This window comes from Camelus ferus, chromosome 30 (genome assembly GCF_009834535.1).
Source record: "Camelus ferus isolate YT-003-E chromosome 30, BCGSAC_Cfer_1.0, whole genome shotgun sequence".
In the NCBI taxonomy this organism is placed as follows: domain Eukaryota; kingdom Metazoa; phylum Chordata; class Mammalia; order Artiodactyla; family Camelidae; genus Camelus; species Camelus ferus.
This window is the reverse complement of record NC_045725.1, coordinates 17,474,636-17,496,217: the sequence shown is the minus strand read 5'-3', so window position 1 is coordinate 17,496,217 and position 21,582 is coordinate 17,474,636. Positions and strand designations below refer to the sequence as shown.

General features: G+C 40.1%; 1 non-coding gene across 1 annotated transcript; it reads right to left on the bottom strand.

Annotated features, from left to right (window-relative positions):
* Positions 1 to 20,920: 20,920 nt before the first annotated feature.
* On the bottom strand, positions 20,921 to 20,992 carry TRNAT-AGU. The gene has a single exon. It is a non-coding gene; the product is annotated as a tRNA-Thr (tRNA).
* Positions 20,993 to 21,582: the final 590 nt, after the last annotated feature.

Genomic DNA, 21,582 nt, shown 5'->3' with positions numbered 1-21,582 from the left:
TCACGTAAGCTTGCGCATGCTCATAAATAAACAGCTTGAGGAAAGAGATTTAGAAGGGCTTTTCACTCATCCACGTGCTCTAAACTTGTCCTGCTACCAGAACACAGGTCTCTCTCACTCGAAAATATTAATAAATGGGTGCCTGCTTAATTTTGACTCCAAGGAGAGACTATAAATCTGAGAGGTGGCTGCTCTGTTATACATCATGCATACTGCAGAAATTAGCAGGCTCCAACTGCCCAGAAGGCTGAACAAAAGTGGGATTTATGCTCCTCCCTCACTGATCTTTCACACATGAATCAAATGATATATTCCCAAAGAAGAACAAGACACTGACACGGTCTGCGCCAGCATGTGGATAAGGGTGGGACCTGTGTGTATCGATGGTTACACTCGGCTCTCTTGTGTCCCTCTGCCATATGGAGATTAATCTGGCTCAGGCCCTGCTGATAGTTGGAATTAATAATCGTCCTTACACAATACCAGCCAGTCACCACAGAAACGTGCTCCCGAATGGAGCCGGACTCATCAAGCACAAGCCAGCCATCACCTGCTCCCCGGTCCCCCTTTGTTAACCTTAAAATTAAACACAATCACAAACCACTTACAGAGACGACAGATTTCCACAGCCCCGAGGCATCCTGGAAGAAGCTTTCACCAGGTCCTAGTCTCAAATCCAAGCCCTACTCTTTCACTCAGTCCTGCTGACTGGCTATTTTGCAGCAAAGCACTCAAAGAACTCATATCTAGATTTTTCAGCTCCTGAAGAAGTTTCATTTGTTAACCAATAGAAGCAGGAGAAGGAGACTCATAAAAGAAGTAACTAACGGAAATCGACAACGCGGTGGAGACAGAATACGGTGGGAAAATGAAAGATGCAGCAGAAACCAGCAGTGACTTACAGTACAGAACAAACGTGGAGGCTGATTCTGAGCTAGGTCTGCCGCTCCCCATCTCTGTGACTCTGAGTTCCAGAGCCTCCCTATGTCTCTGTTACCTCAGCTGCAAAACAGAATTAACAGAAACCCCTTACACAAGGACTGTAACTTATATCGTATGCTCACGCAGAGAGTGAGTATGCACGTCCAGGAGGGAGCGTTTTACTCTCCATTCTAAGGGTAGTCCTTCACCCTAACCTCCATTCACTTTGCAGTATTTAATATGAAAAGACTGAGCCAGCAAAAGCATTTGTACCTATTATGATCCACAAATGGATGCTCTGTTATTTCGCACACCAAATGTCAGAAATGGGTTTTCAATGGTGAAATTAGGTTTCATTTAATGGGTGTTAGTAATAGGTTTTCCTCAACTCAAATTAGTGATGTTTAAGATGTAGATGAGCTAACGTATTATAAGCGTTATTTTTCACCATTCTATGGAAAAGGAATGAGATCGCAGAATTCCTTCCTTCAGTCTTAGAAGTAGGGTCCTGGGCTTAATTCCTAAATAATTACTCCTAAATAACTATTGGTTTTGGGGAGTTAACCAACTGACATGGGCTAGATGGTCATCCAAGTCCCTCTCTGACGTGTTGTTGTGTTTGTTTTGGGGGTGGCCTTTTATTTAAGTATGGGTCAGATCTCCCCAAAGCACTGCAATCTTACAGAACAGGTTGTAAGTATCATTTCATACCTGCACGCTTATAAATGTCTACAGTGTTTCTATCGTCTGTTTAAGATGACACTACAGTTTGTTACATATATTTTAGATGTTTCCATCATAAAAAATTTATCCTTTCAAATTTCGGCACCTGCAAGCATAAGCTTCAATTATACAAAAATGTCACCTGTGGGAAACGCTCCATTTCCAGTGCAGTTCTCATTTTCAGGTACTGCTGCTGACTTGTTATTGTAAAAATGTCGCACCTAAGCGATTCACACTACTGGGAGACAATTCCCCACGGGTCTCTCACATTTATGTACATGTTGAATGCACAACCGCCAGCAGCTAGCTCTGTTCTCAAATTTTGTTTTTCAAAGATGTTGATACAGCAAAGGACCTTGAAAGATAAACATACTGGCTCCCTCTGGAGCAAAAGGAAGGTTTACTTATTGTCTGAGATAAATATAATGTCTCTCTAGTACAAAGTTCAGGTAAGATAATTGTCCACTATAAAATATTTGGGTTTTCTAAACTTGGGATTCCTCTCCTATAATGTAATCTACTCCATATGCAAAAGTCACCTAACCCTCTGGGTGTTGCCCTGTGGAAACCTGGGGCTCTGGGAACCAAAGAAAAATGATGATTAAGTGGCTCTGGCGATTGCTGTAAGTAATAAATCGTCTTCTCTTTCACCTAAGAATCTTGTGTCCTCCGTCAGCCTCCATGACACTGTGGCATGCTACCTTGTTAGTGTGTATGTGGGGTAAAATCTCAAATTCTTCACAGTTTTTGACCCATATCAATGCAGAATTAATTTTATTTCAAGTAAACAATTCTGATGAATGCCAGGGAGTCCAAAGATGAGCAGGAATACTATGGAGACCTCAAGAATTCTCAGCCACGAAAAGGGAGAGAACAATTATCATTCTAATTTGGACAGGGGCACGACTGAAAGCTGCAAAGTCTTGGCTTAAGAACTGACTGCAAAAGGAGAGTTAGACTATTTAAGACAGTCAACTCTTCGCAAGGGCCTTCAAGCTAACTGGAAGCATCTCTTTATATGAAAATAATTAAAATTCCAAATATAAATGATTATTTTTTAGTCATTAAAGAAATATTCTCTGAAAATGTACTAAATAATACTTTCCCCTGTATTTAAAACACAGTAACTTTTTTCTTTAAATATTTGACATGTTATTCATTATTGTACCTGATAATGCAAGTAATATATAGTCATTACAGAGATGATAAAAAGTTGTGTACAATTCTAAGTATTAAGAATGTACTCATTGGAGTTCCACTCCTAGAATGGCAGTGTGAGGAGCTCCATGCTCCCTCTAGAGTGAAACAAACATTAACTATTGAAATTATTTTAAAAAACAAACATTTAAAGTCTTTTGAAGTTGTTCTAATTTAATCAGGACACTTGAACTGTCAATTAGAATAGCAAAGAAGAAACACATATTCATGACAATCTACTAAACTATGCTCAGAACAGCGAGAGTCTATGACATGTGAGCCGAGCCTCACTCCCTCTCCTCATTCAGCTAAGCATGACAGAAGACCCACTCTGGATGCGTGTAGCCAAGAGGATAAGGCTTCCTCATCCTTCAGCTCTCAGTCAAGGGGTCAGTGTTTCCCAGGAGAGCCTTGCTGTCAGGATTTCTCACCACTTTCCACCCAGCTCCAAGTTTCAGAGGCTAAGTTCCTGGCAAGTGTGGCTGAGAGGTCAGGGGCACCTCCTTCCCCTATTCACCACTCACAGCACAAGAGCTTACCACAGGCACGGAAACAAAGAACACTGAGGTCCCTCTGTTCTGCATCCCAGCGCATTTGTAGGGTACAAGTCTCACCCAAGAGAGAGAAGCCCAAGAAGGTTAGAAGCTACAGTCTCTCCCCAGCACCCTCCTTTTAAGGCAGGGGTGTCTCAAGAAGCAGGTCACTGGCCCAGTTACCATCTGAGGGGTAACTGAGAGATACTGATCAGGGGAGAGCAAGTCCCCAAGAACAAAGAAGTTTGAAAATCCTCCCCCAAGACACCTGACATTATTTGAAAAAGAGTGGGAGAAGTTCAAGTTTAAGAGGGCTCACAAAAAAAGGAGAGCAGATTTTGGTAGCATGCAATTATGAAGAAGCTGAGAGTTTCATGACAGCAGTAACCTAAAATACAGACCAGTTTACCAGGAGAATCAGGAGAAAGAATCAGCTAAAAAGGAATCTTCTGGGTTCAGAACAAATCTGAAAGACTAGTCTCAAAAATCATTCCTGAAAAGGCATCTGAATTGAGCCAGATAACACTGTGGAGCAACTTACGCCCAGAACCTAGTTAAGAACAATAAGACAGTCAGTCAGAAATCGGTGGAACTTTACTGCTGGGTATCATGGCAACAGAGGCAGACAGATTAAGAGTGATTACCGGGGAAAGAGAAAGTCAAAGAGAGGCTTGCTAGACGATTATCTCAGGGCGACTGTGGGAAAGCCCAAAGCTTCGCTCTCAAAACAGCAGTATTGGAGGCTTCACGCTTCATGTGGGGGAAACAGACTTCACTAAAATGCCCCAGTCACTTCACTGAACAAGTAAAGTAGCAGATAAAAACAAAGAAACCAAAGGTGGAAGGGGATCAGCATCTAAGGTTGCTACAACATATTGCCTAAACAAAGACCACAAGACATGAAGAGAAATATGAAACTGTTACAGATACATAGAGAAAAAAACAAGCAACAGAAACTGATTTAATAGGGCTCAGGTGGGGGATTTATCAGGCAAAGACTTCAAAGCAGCTATAATAAACTTATTTTCATTAAACATATGTAAAGAAATAAAGAGAGCTATGATGACAATTTCTCACTGAACAGAATAGACGAAGAGATAAAAATTATGAAAAAAGAACTAAATGGAAATCGTTACTAAAGGGGCAAACAGTAGATTTGAACTGGAAGATGAAAAAATAAGAGAATTTATAGACTGGTACAGATAATACAATCTGAAAAACACAGGGAGGAATGAAGAAAAAAGAAACAGAGCGTTAGGGAAATGTAGATTTGAACTGGAAGATGAAAAAATGAGAATTTATAGACTGATATGGATAATACAATCTGAAGAACACAGGGAGGAATGAAGAAAAAAGAAACAGAGCGTTAGGGAAATGCAGGATACCACTGCGTGCACCAACATACAAGTGCAAGGAGCACCCTTATAGGGACAGAGAGACAGCGTCGGCAAATATTCAAAGAAATAATGGTTAAAAAAAATCCCACATGAAGAAAAAACAAACATACATATCCAAAAGTTCAAGGAACTCTAAGCAGGTAAAATATAAAGATATCCACCCACCACAGTTAAAATACTGAAAGGCAAAGAGAAAATATTGAAAGCAGCAAGAGAAAAGAACTCATCATATACAAAGGGTGAGATTAGTAACTGACTTTTCATTGGAAACCAGGGAAGCCGGAGGCAGAGGCAGAGGGATGATGATTTTAAGTGCTGAAAGATGAAAAAGAAAGAAAAAGAAAAAAAAAACCCTCTCATCGAAGAATCTTATATCCAGCAAAACTATCTTCAAAAAAAAAAAAAAAGGTGAAATAAAAATATACAAAATGAGATACAAAAACTGAGAATATTCTTCCTTATTAGAAATACTGAAGGAAGATTTTCAGGCTGAAAGTAAGAGCCTCTAGGTAGTGACCTGAACACACACACTCAAACAAGAGCACCAGTAAAGGCAATGATGTGGTTGTAAACGATACTCAGAAAGTGAACCATGCATATCACTTTGTAACCTGCTTTGTTCACGTAGTAGCATATTTCCAAAGAAAAATGATTGTGATAATTTAAGAGGTTTAGAGAAATTGTATGTAGATAAAAAGCACATGAAGTAATTCAGTAGAGTAAGGGAAAGTAGTAAAGCTCCTAAGAAGACTTGAAACAACTAAAAATTAGCCTATTGTTTGAGAAAATAGGTATTTGAACTCTATCCCCTAATACACCATTTGCACCCCCCATGAGATTTTGCTGTTAATTCTTCTTTTTCCCAATTTATCCCTTCCCAGCCCCTTTCCCCTAGGAACCATGTTTGTCTTCTGTCTGTGAGTCTGCTTTTGTTTTATAAATAAGTTCATTTGTGTCATTTTTTAGACTTCACACATAAGTGATATCATATGGCATTTTTCTTTCTTTTTCTGGCTTACCTCACTTAGTATGACAATCTCCAGGTCCACCAATATTGCTGCAAACAGCATTATTTTATTCTTTTTATGGCTGAGTAGTGTGTGTATATATATATATATATATACACACACACACACAAGAGTATATATATATATACACACACAAGGTGTCACCTTCCCTCTCTTACTCTTGCTCTTTGTTACTGCCGGTTCTTGCCCCCCTCCTTATCTGCCAGGCTTCCCCCGATGCATCAACCAGTCATCGAGCTCCACATTTCCTGCTCCCTCACAGTTTAGGCTCACCCACGTGTCACACGGAGCGGTGCTGATTGCAGCCTTGACTGTAATTGTCCTTTCAGTTCAAGGATAACTGCCCATCTTGGGTCTCCTAGATTAAATTTTGGAGAGAATAAATTGTAATGGCTGAGCCCAAGTTAGAGACTGATTCCTCTAGACATCTGTAAGATGAAACAATCTCCTGGGAAAAAAGAAATTCATGTAGGGCTGCCGTGCCCAGGATGGCAAGAAGGGGCAGCTAAATTTGAAAATAAATTAGGTGTGTGGTGGTGTCAAAAATCCAAAACTAGTGAAAATTAAAACCAGACCAGTAGGATAGTAATGATGAAGAGTTTATTGTGCACAGAAGCATGGTTCTTACCCAAAGCTGGTAAGAAGCTCAGAGACATTCCAGGATGGTTTCTGAAGTGAGAATGTGGCAGCTGTTTAACCTTCACAATGACTGGTTACAACGATGGAGGTTTCCAGATGGCAGTGGACTGGTTAAAAGTGATTCTTACACCACTTGAGGAAGATGACTAAAGTTTCTTTTATGATTATCAGAGGCACTCACAAGAAATAATTTAAGTTTTGCTTATGTTCACGAAATAAGCTCGATTTAGTTTTGCTTATGTGGTGTAAGCGGTTTCTCCTGCTCGGGGATTTTCAAGCCTGGTCTCTATTTTTACAGTCTCAGTGTCTGTTACACGGCTCCTTATTAAGTTACCACCTCTCTTATCTACAATACTCACATATAAAATCCTTCTCTGTGGCTCCTTCTAATTCAACATTGAATAGTCTACTTCTTAAGGGGGACATGAATAATCAGTACTCAAAGCCTTTCTGAATTCCAGAGTGTTCTGCACACTCACTGACATCACACAGGACGATGTTAATGTACAGGACGGTGCCAGGAGTAAGTCAGCATGCGTTCCAGCACCCACTCACTCCCCCAACCCGCCCCCACACCACCAGCACACCTCATACCTTCTTTGTAACTTGGAAGAGAATTTCATATTCTCTTTGATTTATTTTCAAAGAATCAGGATCTAGCCTAGGCATGGGACTTGAGGATTTTCCCAATCATATTTTGAAAGAGACTCCCACTTATTTCCACATCAAAATGCTTATGCCTATCTGACATTAATTAAGGAACTAATTTAATAGCCATTCTAAGAAAAAAATAAGCCAATCCCTAAATATTCAACTGCATTCTCTCTTCTCTGCATATTGCAAATAATGTCAATCCTATAAATAACATGTAAGCAATAGTGTGAGCAATATGAGCCCTTAATTGGATGAATATATCTGAGGCTGAATGATGGAATTTATGTTGTCAAGTTGCTTCTGTATGTCTTCAATGCAAAATTTCCGAAAGATACACTCACTGGGAGCCAACGTGATGTGGGGCAGACACAGAGTTGAGGCTGACTCAAAGGAGAAAGCTAAAGTGGATTTTACCAATAAAATAAGTTCAAGATGCTGTATTCACAGCACTTCAAAGCAAATCTGTTCTTGCCCTCCCCTCACTCCCCCAACATCTCTGCCCTAAAATCCTGGCACTCTTGACAGACTAAGTGGTCCTCCAAAAACACCTTTACCATAGAAAAAAATACCTTTAAAAAATTCTACTGCATAATCTAACTTGTGGCTTGATTATATGTAGTTTAGAATCTTATTACAGCCTTATACTCTCCTTTAACTATTTCGTTTTACCACAGTTAGATTTTTATTTCTTTATCAAAAAAAGACTCAGCCATATTTTTTTCCTGAATCCTACTGAAGTCCTTGAAATATTACTAGCTCAATGCATAGTAGACACTCAAAAAAGCTTATTCCTTTCAATGAAGTTGAACATATGGTCCTTGAGGATCTAAAACAGCCATTCCAGTTTTCCCTGGAGGTTAACTTCCATTTTCCTTAGCAAATGGAGCAGGGGGAAAAAAGGAAGTGACATATATGAAAAGCCAGCAAGCTCACAGAACAATAGATGATCAAATGCCGGAGTGTTAGTTCCTGAGACATCATCTGCTGCACTCATTCCACAGAGGAAGAAACAGAATTCGAGAGGTGAGCTACATGGTCAAGCCACACAGCTAATCATAATCTCAGACCTTTGTCTGCTCTCGTCATCCCAACTGCTAAATAATTATCTATAAAGTCAATAAAGAGACCTTGGTGTTGATCTGAGGCCACTCTCCCCCAGTCTGCCGGGTCCGTTAGTGCCGGCGACTCACAATCTCTCAGAGGGCACGGTATTTCAGCAGGCTTTCACAATGACTTGAACTCCTCCATGCAGAGGTCTCGCTTTTCTTCTTTCCACTGTATCAAGCCATTCTCAGAATTCTCCCCACACAACTCTGCTTCCTCCTCCACATTAGAAGCAGTGTGGTTCTCACTGCTTCTTCCTACCTAAACCAGCCAAACAATTGTGACACGTTCCCTAGAATGGATTCCCAGGGGTAGTGAAAGGGTGAGTAAACCTGAAAAGTCACTGTCTTAAAGTTTCTCTTTCTACAGGGTGAAGGGTCTCCCTAAGAGCAGATAACAGTCATGGAAATCTCAACCCCACGTCAACCAATACTAAGAGGCAAGTGCAGAGGACTTTCCATCAACAAGGAAATGACTTGAAGAGGAACATGGAGAGGCTGGAAATGACGAAGCTATGAGATAAGAACGTGGCATCTTGTGTCTACGCAGAAGGTTAGGGACTTCTTAAAATATTAATTTCCTAGCACAGATTCTGTAAAGTCTCTGGAAAAAGAAAATATCTCTAATCGTAGCAGTTTGAGTGGTTTGAAAAGATGAGTATTTTTAATAGCGAGTGGTCCTTTCTTACCTCTCTGATGTGTCCTGGGATTCTTAAACCATGAACATCACTCGGTCCGGGCTTGACACAGTGATCTGGTGAGGCGTTAATTATATTCTGTCCTCAGGCTTCAATTGGTGGGTCATGACGTTGCCTCATCAGAGGAACTCCACGTCTTTAGAGAACATTAAAAATTGTGGAAGTGGAAGCATGCATCTTGATTACACGTAGTCTGGGGATCCCAGTTAGCCACAGGGCCGTTAAGAGACCACAATCCCAAGTCAAAGAAGATGATGTGTAGAGTTTGGGAGCAGACCAACGGTTTATGGCAGAATTACAAACACCAAATGGAATGGAAGCTGCAAAACCAGATTTGCACAGATTTCAGCCGAAGAGAAAATAGAAAAGAGCAAAGAGACTTCTCTCTTGGTGATGGATAACTTAATTTGGTCCCACAACACTGGCATTTGTCTCATAGTTATTAGTTTCTTCTCTCCAACTCAAGCAAAAGCAAGAGTAGAGTTTTTATTCAATATGTTCTTAAAAAGTGGATTTTACAACCAGCTCTTAGAATAGAATGCATTCTAACTAAGGGAATAATTGTCCTAAATGACAAGCATCATTTTTACTTTAGCACAGGATCATCAGGGTGGGATTTTGAATCCGTGTTGAGTTTCCAATATAGCAAAGCTGCTCAACCATCTGCATTTTGGTCCATGACCTGACTCACTAAATTGAAATCTCGTCTCAGCCATTATTGGTATGTGATTCTGGGGAAGCAGGACTGTAAGAAATTTCACAAACTAAACTGATTTACTTCTCAGCCTGAGGGTAAAAATAAACACGGGTTATCCTAGATCAATGGCAGAGCTAAATACATCCAGGGGAAAGCTTTAACAGAATTCCATTTGCAACAGCATCTGAAAGATCTGTGGCCCTCTGAGAAAGGATTCCTGCTCCCTCCCACAGCACCAGATACGCTCTGCTCCCAAGACATTCCAGAGCATTGTGCTGAGTTCTGCCCCTGCCTCAGCGGAAACCTTGGAAATTGTACCCTGTCTGTGCGTTTGCATTCATCTCTCTTGGATTTTTACCTCGTACTTTCCCTGAAAATGACTTCCTGGGGACTCAATCCTCCCTACTCATAAACTCGGAATTATGTTGTTAACGATGTTCCCTTTCCAGCCTGCTCCTTCCCACACCCAGTTCCAGGCTTCCCCAAACACCACTGCTGCTTCTCCATGACAGGCCCTTCTAAGAACTCCATTCCTTAGCTTTTCTAGATGTATTCTATCTGGTGCTTAGCAATGGAAGAAACTGAAGAAATAAGAAGAATGGGATATTTAATATATACTTGTTGAAAGAATGAATAGTTGAGTGAGTGAGTGAGTGAGTGAACACCAAGAGCACTGGCCTGAGATCAGGAGACCTAGATGCCGCTTCTGATTAAACTACACTCTGGGATATGATCCTGGACCAAGCTTAATTCTTTGAAGCTCAGTGTCTCAGCTCAGGCTGCTGTGTCAGAATACCACAGACCAGGTATTCTAAAGAACAAACACTTTTTTCTACAGTTCTGGAGGCTGGGACGTCCAAGATGAAGGCACTGGCATATCTGGTTCTCACCGAGGGCCCTCTTCCTGGTTTGCAGATGCTGCCTTCTTGGTGCATCTTAACAGGACAGAGGGAGGGCGAGCTGGTGTCTCTTCCTCTTCTTCTAAGAGGCTCATTCCACCAGGTGGGCTCCATCCTCACAACCTCATATAAACCTAATTATCCCCCAAAGGCCCCACCTCCTAATACCATCACACTGAACATTAAGGCTTCAAAACATGAATTCTGAAAGGATACAAACATTCAGTCCATGACGCTCAGGGTTTTTTTTGTTTGTTTGTTTTCTCTTGTTTTACCAGTAAAATGAGGATGAATTCCTCTTCTGCCTATCTCATGGTTTCTATGGATCTGAAAATGGATTTTTCAAACATTAAAGTGCAACTGAAATATTTTACTGTCATTATTAGAGACCCTTACATGTGGTCTTTATTCAATTAATATACACTGAGTGCTTCTTTGAGCAAAATTGTACAGAACCAAAGGTAAGTAGAAGGTGGCCTGAGACGTCTAAAGGGTTTAGTTCACTGAAGAGATCAACAGAAGACAAGAAATCACACTAAGTAATTTCTGTCTAGGCTGTCTTGGAAAGGTGGAAATACTTCCAGGCAGAGAGAACAATCTGGCAAACAGAACCTGGAACTATGTGCTATTCCATTTGATATGCTGTCCATTCTGCTTGAAATCTTCCCTGCCCTCCACACTCCAACCCCTCAATACTCACACCTGGAAAATTAATTTTACTTATCTTTTAACACTCACCCCAGACATTATCTTTGACAATTTCATGTCACCGTAGTACATGGTATGTGGGGGGTGGGGGTGCGATTGTAAGAAAGAAGGCTAAAATGTGAGTACTCAATGCCAGATGTGCCTGTCACCACAGGATGAAATATAACCAGAACACTGCTACTGTGCAGACGACAAGAGAGTGGGACATTCATTAATTCACCAGAAAAACCATTCAGACATTTGCCATGTGCCATACATCACTATATTAGACACAAAGCGTCACACTATTCATTAGTTGGACAAAGAAATATATATTTGAAAAACAGAGTGTCAGAATTACACCAAGAGGAATAGAAAAGAGTTATATTTGATATCTGCAGTGTATGAACACATTGTTTAGGAACTTCTTGTCAGCTTGGAATCTACCACTTGAAGAGTCAGTCAAAGGGACTGACTTGTGGACTTTGCATTGGGAAATACTGTTCCAGCAAATAGGGAGTTTTCTGTATTTCCTATGCCCAAGGCACAGAATCTACTCAGTCTGAAGGGAAGAGAAAAAGGCAAAATTATTTCCTCCTGTTATCATTAACGTAGTGGTGCCAGAAAAAATGATCTGAAGATATGAAAGTTCATTTTGGACCCTTCCTTCCATCTCCCTTTCCGCATCTCTTTCCTACTTCTCATCAAGTGTCTTGTGTTCTCCAGCTACTATAAGAGCCATCTCAAAAATAATCCTTGTACTCAAATGACATATTGAATCCTCCTCAAATCGAAACTCCCCCTGTGCAGCTGAACTCAATTGTTCCACAAAAAGCAATAAGGTTGAAATAACCCTCCCAGATGTGTTTGCATTTGCAAAATAACTTTTATTGCTTTTTTCTAATTATAAAAGTAACTCACACTTATTGTAGAAAACATATGAAATATAAAACAGTATGAAGAAAAAAACAAAAATTCTCAAAGCCTGTAGGATATTTGCCGTTCTGAGAGAGACTGTTTCTTGACAGATATATTCAGTCAGGGTAGATATACTGAGGGTAATATGCAGTATTACCAGGGGATTGTGATAGGAACTTAGAAAAAAAATCAAAATGAGGCAGAACCAGATCTTGTCCTCAAATAACTTGCAGGATAGGATCCCAATTTTTTATTATTAATGAATTAAAGGTCAACACATACACTACATTTCAAATGGAGAATTTGACCCTAGCTTTGTGAAATTCAATTTTAAAGCTGCAGAAATGAAGGTTCCAGCTTTGAAGCTGAGCTCATTGCAGGAAACTTCAAACATGAGGGCCAAATTCTCTCTACAGGATGTTCCATCCTTGGAAAGCGTCAATCAGGCCAACACAGAAAGGATTATTACAAACTATCTTCTCCTAAGACAAATAGTTCATTTTCCTCTCATATTCACTTTCTCTCTTTCTGGAACTTTTACAAGAAAGGGAAAACATCTACTATGAACTCTAAATGACCCTCCTGCCACCTCTGGATTTTGTTGTTGTTGTTTGGTTACTTATTATTCATTTATATAGAGTAAATTTCACTCTTTCTGGCTGTCAGCTCTATGGGTTTTGACAAATGCATAGAGTTTTATTAGCACCTCAACAATCAAGATGCAAAACAGTTCTATCAGCATCTCCCCCCAAATTCCCTTGTGTTACCCTTTTCAGGCAAACCTCATCCTGCCCAGCAATCTTTGTCAATCACTAATCTGTCCTCCATCCCCAAAGTTTTGCCTTTTTTTCAAACTGTCATATGAATGCATCTGGCTTCTTTCGCTTACCACAAGGAATTGGAGATCTATCTGTGTTACCAAACATGTATGTAGTTAGGCTTGTCACTCACAGATGCCCTCAGGCGACTCAGCAGAAACCAGCAGAGAGATGAGATTGTCCACGATGCACTACAGAGGGCCTCTCATCTGAGAAGTGAGGTCCATGACATACATGGGAGACCTATAACGTTCTCGAGAATGTTATACCAAGAGAAACACTGCCAGCTTGGACCAAAGGGGAGAAAGGGCAAAAAAAAAGGAAAGCTGCAAAAATCCCGTTGGAATCCCTACACGCAAAAAGCAGGCTGATGAAATTGCTCAGCTGAAAATATGTGCTACTATTCACATAAAACGCTGACTCTAAGTGTGGGACCCGAGCCCAGAGCCAGAGCCTAATCAGAGAGGATTAGTCCTAGGCCTTCAAACCTAACAGGTTTTGCCTAGTTGGATTTCAAAATTGCTTGGGACTGACGGCTCCCTCTTTCTTTCCCTTTCCTCCTTTTTTAAAGAGAAAGTCTGAAACTGCTATCCTGTGTCTGCCCCATCACTGTGTTTTAGAAGCAGATAAGCTGTCTTCTAGCTTTACACGTTCACAAAGAGAAATTTTCCCCAATGTGAATCATACCCAGAGTTTCACCCTCTCCCTAGTTAAATGATGAGATTTTGGACTTTGAGATGATGAGATTTAGAAAAAAAGTATGGACTTGGAGTTAACACTATGATGAGTTGAGACTTTCAGTGACCTTTGAATAAGAGTGTCTGTGTCCAAGGATGAATGTGAATCTTTGGGGACCAGAGGGAAACTGTGGCAGGCAGAATAATGGCCTCCCAAAGATGTCCATGTCCTAATTCTCAGAACCTGTGAATATGTCACTCTGCATGCCAAAAAAAGACTTTGTAGATGTGATAAAGATCTTGAGATGGAGAGATTATCCAGTTTAATCACAAGGGTTCCTATAAGAGGCAGGAAAGTCTAAGTCAAGGAAAAGATGTGAAGTTGAAAATGCTATGTTTTCTTTTGGTAACATGTACTATTTCTTTTTTTTTTTATTTTTTTACATTTATATAACTGTATTATTTGGAACTTATCTCAGTGTATAATATAAAAAACAGATCTTTTTTTTTTCAAATGGCTATCTGATTGTCCTAGGAGCTTGTATAAAAAGTCAACATTTTCCCAATTGATATACAAAGTTACATTATTATATTATATTATCATATATAAAAATTTCAACTGCATTTTGACTATTTCAAGAATTTTGGTTCACTTTTTAATTTGTTCATGAACCAAAACCTTGCCATTTTAATTTATACAGGCTTTAACATATGCCTTAATATTCAATACGGCTAGCACTCCCCAGCTTAGTCTGTTCAAGCTGCTATAAGGAATACCAAAAATTGGTGGTTTATAAGCAGGAGCAATTTATTTCTCACAGTTCTAGAAGTGAGGAAGTCTAAGACCAAGGCACCATCAGATTCAGCGTCTGGTGAAAACCCACCTCCTAGTTCACAGATGGCTGTCTTCTCGCTGCCCCACAAGGCGGACGCATAAAAGAGCTCTCTGGGGTGTCTTCTTATACCAACACTAATCCCATTCGTGAGAGCTCCACTCTCATGACCTAATGACCTCCCAGAGATTCCACCTCCTAATACCATCACCTTGGGGGTTAGGATTTCAACATATGAACTTTGCAGGGACACAGACACTCAGACCATAGCACCCCCATTATTGATTTTTCTTTTCCAGAGTTTCTGTAGCTATTCTTCAATGTTGATTATTCTATTTTAACTTTAAAAATAACTGGTTTATATCTATAAAGAGATTGATCTTTTTAAAAGGATTATGTTATCATTTTCCACTGCCTTACATATAATTGATACTATTAGCGTATTTACTCCTTTGCCCTGAAAGTATTTTCATTTATTTCATTCCTCACTGTGTACCAATTTATACTGATTTAAATCTACCTATGAATGTTCTGAAAATACCACCACCTGCAAGAATGGCTACCGCTGTTATGAAGAAGAGAAAAACATCTTGCCCCTTTGGCATGTTCTGGAAGGCTCGCCAAGTTATAGAGATATCATTTTTTCTTCATCCTTCTCCCTTTGCCTTTAGGGGACAAATGCCTTCACTTATATATTACTGAGTTAGTAACAGAATACCTCTGCTTTCAAAAAGTAGTTGCTGATCCATCTGGAGCCCCAAATTGGAAAAACATCTTTAATAGAGGAGAGATCTCATTAACGCTCTGTTAATTCACATGTCTGCAAGTGTAACCAAAATATTCTCTCTCTCTCAATAGTGAGAGGGTCTCAGTTTTTCTGAAGACTACTTCACCAATATTCTCTCAGTCCCTTCCTTTTCTGGTTTCTCTCCAAAGATACCACAGTAGGTTTTGTCAGACATTTAATCAGCACCATTATTGTATATAACGGTCATTCTTGAGCTTCTGTAATTGATGATTTCACATCCAGTGTCATAAGGTCATTTAATAGAATAAGTTTTTACCCCTTTACTCACTCTGGGTTTTCACAGGTGCATGAAAATCTTATTACAAACCCTCCAAACACAAACTGCAACATTTGTGTTGGACTTCTCACCCAACTGGGGATGTCCACACCTAGTAACTTCCTCCCACTATTCTAGTAAAGGGTTGTGCCCACACAAGGGGAGACTCTTGTTCCTTTTACTTCCTAACCAACCCTGGTGCTTCCCCACGTGGCTCTATGTGGCATGGTGTGCTGCCTCCTCTTGGGAACTGTAAGCAATAAACCCTTCTTTCAAAGGCAGCTGTCTTTGCGTCTGTCGTTTTACCAGACCTGATTGAAACAAATCCTAAGGACATTTTAAAGCATTAAGACCACTGCTTTCCTTCTGCACTGAGAGCACCCTTTCCATCCATCTCAAATATTGTCCATCATTGCTTTGCTTGTAGCTTTAATGGAAGTGGAACTATCTGTTCACATGATGGCATTAACGTAGTTTTTTTTTCTTTTGCTATTTATTGCTCCTCTCCATCACCGCTTTCCCTGGATTTCAGGTGCTAACACATCCATCCAAATTCTCCTTCAACAACTCCCAGACAATTCCTGTGCCCCATAATGACAGGGTTATTTTGGTATTATCATAGAGTCCCCTTCTACTTAGGCACATAAGTTCCTCCAAGAAAGATGAGCCAATGACAGTTTCTGTTCTACCCAGTGCTTTAGGATAGTCCGCTGCTCTCTCCTGACATCCAAGCCTAGTTTCTTGATCTGACCCACCCAACAACTTTCCCCATTTGGGTGGCTTTTTCCTCCACAGTGGTTCACTTGTCCACCTCATTCCCTGCAATATAACTTCTGTGACCACGGCTCCTTCATGTCCATCAAATGTATTTGTTAGTGTCTAAGCCTGATTGTCAATTAAGTTTAAGTTACCTTTCAAGGAGACTTCTAGAACTTTACAAATAAGTTACCTAGATTCAATAAGGGTTTGGATTTGACTAACTCCACACATGAGCATTCCCCAGCCTCAGCTCTTATCCAGCTATTATACCTCATAATCATTCATTGTGTACCATGCTTTTAACATATTCATGTTATAATGTCTTTGTATAAATTATCATTACAACAGAGATATTCACCAATATTAATGATATGAGATGAAATTATTGTAGTAAAAATGGGAAAAGTGTCTGTCATTTCTACAAATTATTAGGCTAGAAATAAAAGGGCTTAAGGCTAGAGGTGAGTTTTTCATCTCCTTTTCTACTTAAAAGTCATGACTTTAGAATCAACCAGAGGCTTCAAGGTGTGAACAGCTGGCTGTACAGATGGTGTCAAAAAAAAGGCTATGGTAGGGTTTTTTTCTTCTTTTAGATCAAGACTTATGACACCAAAATGAAAAAACTCCTGGCAAAAAATAGTTTATCTCACAGGGCCTGAGAAGAATACGTTTCCTAGCAGACTTGTCAACATGATAGAGATTTCAACTGAAACCTGAGAAAAGGGGAAATGCCCATCTTGCTCTATAAAGTGCTGCCCTTAAGAAGTTATCAGGTACAAAGTAGGGAAAAGAGAAACAATACAGGAGATGCCAAGTAATTCATAAAGGGAAATAACAGGGAAGAGAATCAAAGGGTAAATCTGACAACTTCAGAGCGCCTATAGCAACGAAAGAAGTATGGGTAATAAACAAAACGAACTCGAGACATTTAACCCAGTGAAGTTTATACAAGTTCGTGAATGTCACTGGAACTTTGCAGAATTATTGGCAAATGACAGTTGAAGAAGAACATGTCCTATTTGAAGGGGGAAAAATATCTCACAAAGGGAAAGGGGCAGCTCTGCATTTCAAGAATGTCTAAACCTAAATGGGAGTTCGGAAAGTCGGGTGGAAATCATGCTGTCAAGCATCTGGATGAAGAGGCAGGAATAGACAAGGAATCGTAACAGAGCCAGCCAAAGACGGGTGACAACCATGGCGTGGTGGAAATGAGGTCCCCATGGGGTTCAGGAGACACAACTCTCCCTAACTAGCAACGTCTTCTTTCAGGAAGTTCAGCAGGTCACAGGGAGACTTTCCAGTCAGGATGAAGAAACAGAAGCATGAATGGAAGAATATACGATATACCCAGGATAGAAAACCTGCCAAATCCTGTCATAAACCCTTATCCACTAACACTTTGACTGAATGTAAATAATGTTATCAGGGACTAGTCATAACGGGAAAAAAGAGGGGGTTCAGAGGCCAAAATCATGAAAGGCACGTAGTGAAATGTGTGTAGAGAAATGAAGAGTTTAAGAAGGGAAATAAAACTGCCTTCCTTGCTGCTCCACTTTGCCTGGAACGAGTCCTGGATCCCCTACAAAGGTGACCAAACCTGACTTTGGCCATCTACTTGGGGGTCAAATTACCAACTGTTCATGGTGTGCCAGGACAAAATGGAAGCAAAAGATGCAACTTTAAAACACAGCTGTGTCCACGTCCTCTGTGTCTGTGTGTGCGTGAAAGATGCTGGGCTGCAGGTGCCGGGGAGGGGCAGCCGCAGGTACAGGAAAGCACCGCAGCCAGCCCGGTCCAGGCAACGCCAGCCGGCAGACCTTGGTTTTCAAGTTCAGTCTGACCGCTGAGCAAAGTCTGAGAGCTGGAGACTGAGAAAGCAGTATTTAAATTGTCTCACAAAATAAAAGGAATGTTCTTTCTTTATTTCAAATGTGGGGCCTTTAGAGGCTGTGCTGAATTTAGGAAGTCATTTTTCCTTCCTTATTATGGATTTAGACTGCACAGTTCCTCAGAATTACTGTTTGGGGTGTTCTGGCTGTGTGTGGGTTTGTTTGTGTGTGTTGTCCAAAGGCTTCTCTCAAAAGACTAGGACTTGATCCACAAATAATAAATGCTAGAAAGGGTGTGGAGAAAAGGGAACCCTCCTACACTGCTGGTGGGAATGCAATTTGGTGAAGCCACTGTAGAAAACAGTACAGAGATTCCTAAAAAAACTAAAAATAGACTTAACATATGACCCAATAATTCTACTCCCGGGCATAGTATCTGGACAAAACTCCAATTCGAAAAGATACATGCACCCAGTGTTCTTAGCAGCACTACTTACAATAGCCAAGATATGGAAGCACCCTAAATGTCCATCAACAGGTAACTGGATAAAGAATATATATACACATACACACAATGGAATACTACTCAGCAATAAAAAAAAGAATGAAATAACGTCATTTGCAGCAACATGGATGGACCTAGAGATTATTATACTAAGCAAAATAAGTCAAAGACAAATATATGATATCACTTAAATGTGGAATCTAAAAAATGATACTAATAAACTCATTTACAAAAAAGAAAAAGACTCACATACATAGAAAACAAACTTAAGATTACTCAAGGGGAAAGTGTTGGGGAAAACAAATTAGGAGTTTGGGATGAGCAGATACAAACTACTACATACAAAATAGATAAATATGGTCCTACTGTAGAGCACAGGGAACTGTATCTAATAGCTTGTAATAATCTACAATGAAAAAGGACATAGATACAGATACTCATATAACTGATTCATGATATTATACACCAGAAACTAACACAACATTGTAAGTCAATCATACTTCAATTAAAAAGAAAAAAAGATTAGAACTTGGGGCTGGAGATGGCAGAGAGAAGCAGCCACGTACTGAACTCGCACTGGGAGAGGTATTTACCCAAAGGGCACTAGACCTCAAACTCCAAAGCTCACTGAAAGTCACTGACGGTCTCCCGACTAAGTGACTATATCAGACTCCAGAAAATGTTCCATGATGAACTGCTGTCTCCATAGATCAGTGGAAGGAATGATGGAGCAAAGGACCAAATCTAAAGCATAGAAGGGCACTCCTGAAGGGTATGAGATCAACACTGAAAGGTTTGAAGAAGGGGCTTTCACTCTGAGGAGAAATGACACCAGAAACTAAGGATATCCATGAAGAAGGACTGCCATATTTAGGGGGAAAAAAAATACAGGCTGCCCATTCAAATTTGGATTTCAGATAAGTAATATTTTTTTTTAGTATATCTCATATCCCATGCAATATTTGGGACACATTTACACTAAAACCTATTTTTCTTTTTCTGAAACTCAACCTTATTTCGGCATTCTGTATCTTACCTGGCAACCCTATCATGAGGAAACTCCTATTTTTCTCTTTTCTTTGACTTTGACAGCAGTCCTACACATGAGCCATCATCAGTTTCCCACCACCGTGTTTAATTTTCTCAAGGTGCACCACACTGTGGGTGAAGTGTAATGCACACAGGAGTTGTTTCTGGTGTCGCTGAGGACACGTGAAGGATTAAAGGAGGGGCAGAGGAGACCCTGGTGGAGAGGCAAGGGAGGGAGGAGCAGAGCTTGCTACCCCCACCGCTGCCAAAAAGCCATCAACTCCTCAGGCTGGGAGTGACCATGCTCTGGGTAGAGACCCCTAGAAAAGCAATCAGAATTCTAAGGCAGAGCTCAAGCCACAAATGGGCATCAGGTGAATCAGAGAAGCAAAAGACAGCCGCAAAGGGGAATAAATTCTACTCCCTGTTAATACGTGGCAGAAACTACCAGACTGTGGGCAACTCACCACAACTCACTGTTATTATTAATAATCTAGCTCCTTTCCTAATTACTCCATGAAAAATGTTTTCATGTGTCGCACATGTTGCTGAGTAAGGCCTGTTCCCATCTAACGGAAGTTTTTTCCTAGCTTAATGCTATAGACATGCGTTATCTAATACAGTAGCTGCTACCCGCATGCGACCATTGAACACTGGAAAAGCAGCTAGTAAGCTCGGAGATGTGCTCTAAGTATAAAATACATGCTGGATTTCTAAGACTTACTATAGTGAAAAATAAATGTGAAACAATTCATTTAGATTGAATGTCAAAATGACAGCATTTTGGATATACTGATTTCAGGAAAAGTATGTATTATTAAAATTAATTTCATCTATTTCTTCTTACTTTTCTTTTACAAGGCTACTAAAAAATTTTCTATTTGTGACACACAAAATATCTTTCTCTTGGACAATGCTGCCATTGACTCTACCCCTAGGTTTTCAGAGCTAGAAGTGACCTAAAAGATTATCTAGTTTAGTTCTATAATTTAGTTGGTGAGAAAAATGAGACCCAGAAGGCTGAAGAGCCCAGCCAAGGTCACTCAGCTAGTTAATGAGACAGGACTAGATCTGAAGTAGGGACATCTTAGTGTGTCCCAGTTTTCCACACTACTTCTCTGGTGCTTGGCACAACTTACTATTAAATTATGATAAATCTTCAGAAAAAATCTATTGTAAAGATCAAAGCAATTGTCCTGCGTCATCTGGAAGGTTTCTTCTGATAAGAATGCTACTTTGTCCTGGCAAAATGAAAGAAATATCAGTGATGGGTCATTTTTATTTAAAAATCATGCTTTAATATGCACTTTTTTGAAGGTACTGGGAACTGAACCCAGGACCTCATGCATACTAAGCATGTGCTCTACCACTGAGCTATACCCACTCCTCAAAATGCACTTTTAATAGTCATCATTTTATTGTGAATAAAACTGCTTTATAACAAAACATAAAAACATCACAAGCTTTTATATGTGGCCTCATAGTAAAGGGAAACGGGGCTGACCCCGTACAGAAATATACAGAATCTGGTAAAGTCTGACACAGCATTTCTCCTTAACTCATACCCTAGCCCTTGTAATGCCGGCTATTTCAAAACTGCAAAGCTCTCTTACTTTTTCTGTGCCCCTCCCTCACCCTTGATGTATCAGAAAAACAAAAAAAGTATCTGATATCAGTCACTAATGCTGATTGGCCAGTCAATCAAAGCTCACTCATACTGCAGGCAACAGCAGCACACACATCCTAAATATTTTCTTATTGTGAGATTTCATAAGATGATCCAGGTAGAAATCAAGCAACTTGCCCTTTAGGACAGATTCTAAACAGTGGAAAAACTGAAGGTAATTGCAGAAGTTAAAAAAAAAAAAAAAAGGCACTTTAATTTACTTACTGTCCACACACTCACTCGGACCCTACTATGGTCTGTATGTGTTTCCCCCAGATTCCTAGGTTGAAATCTGACCCCACAGCGAT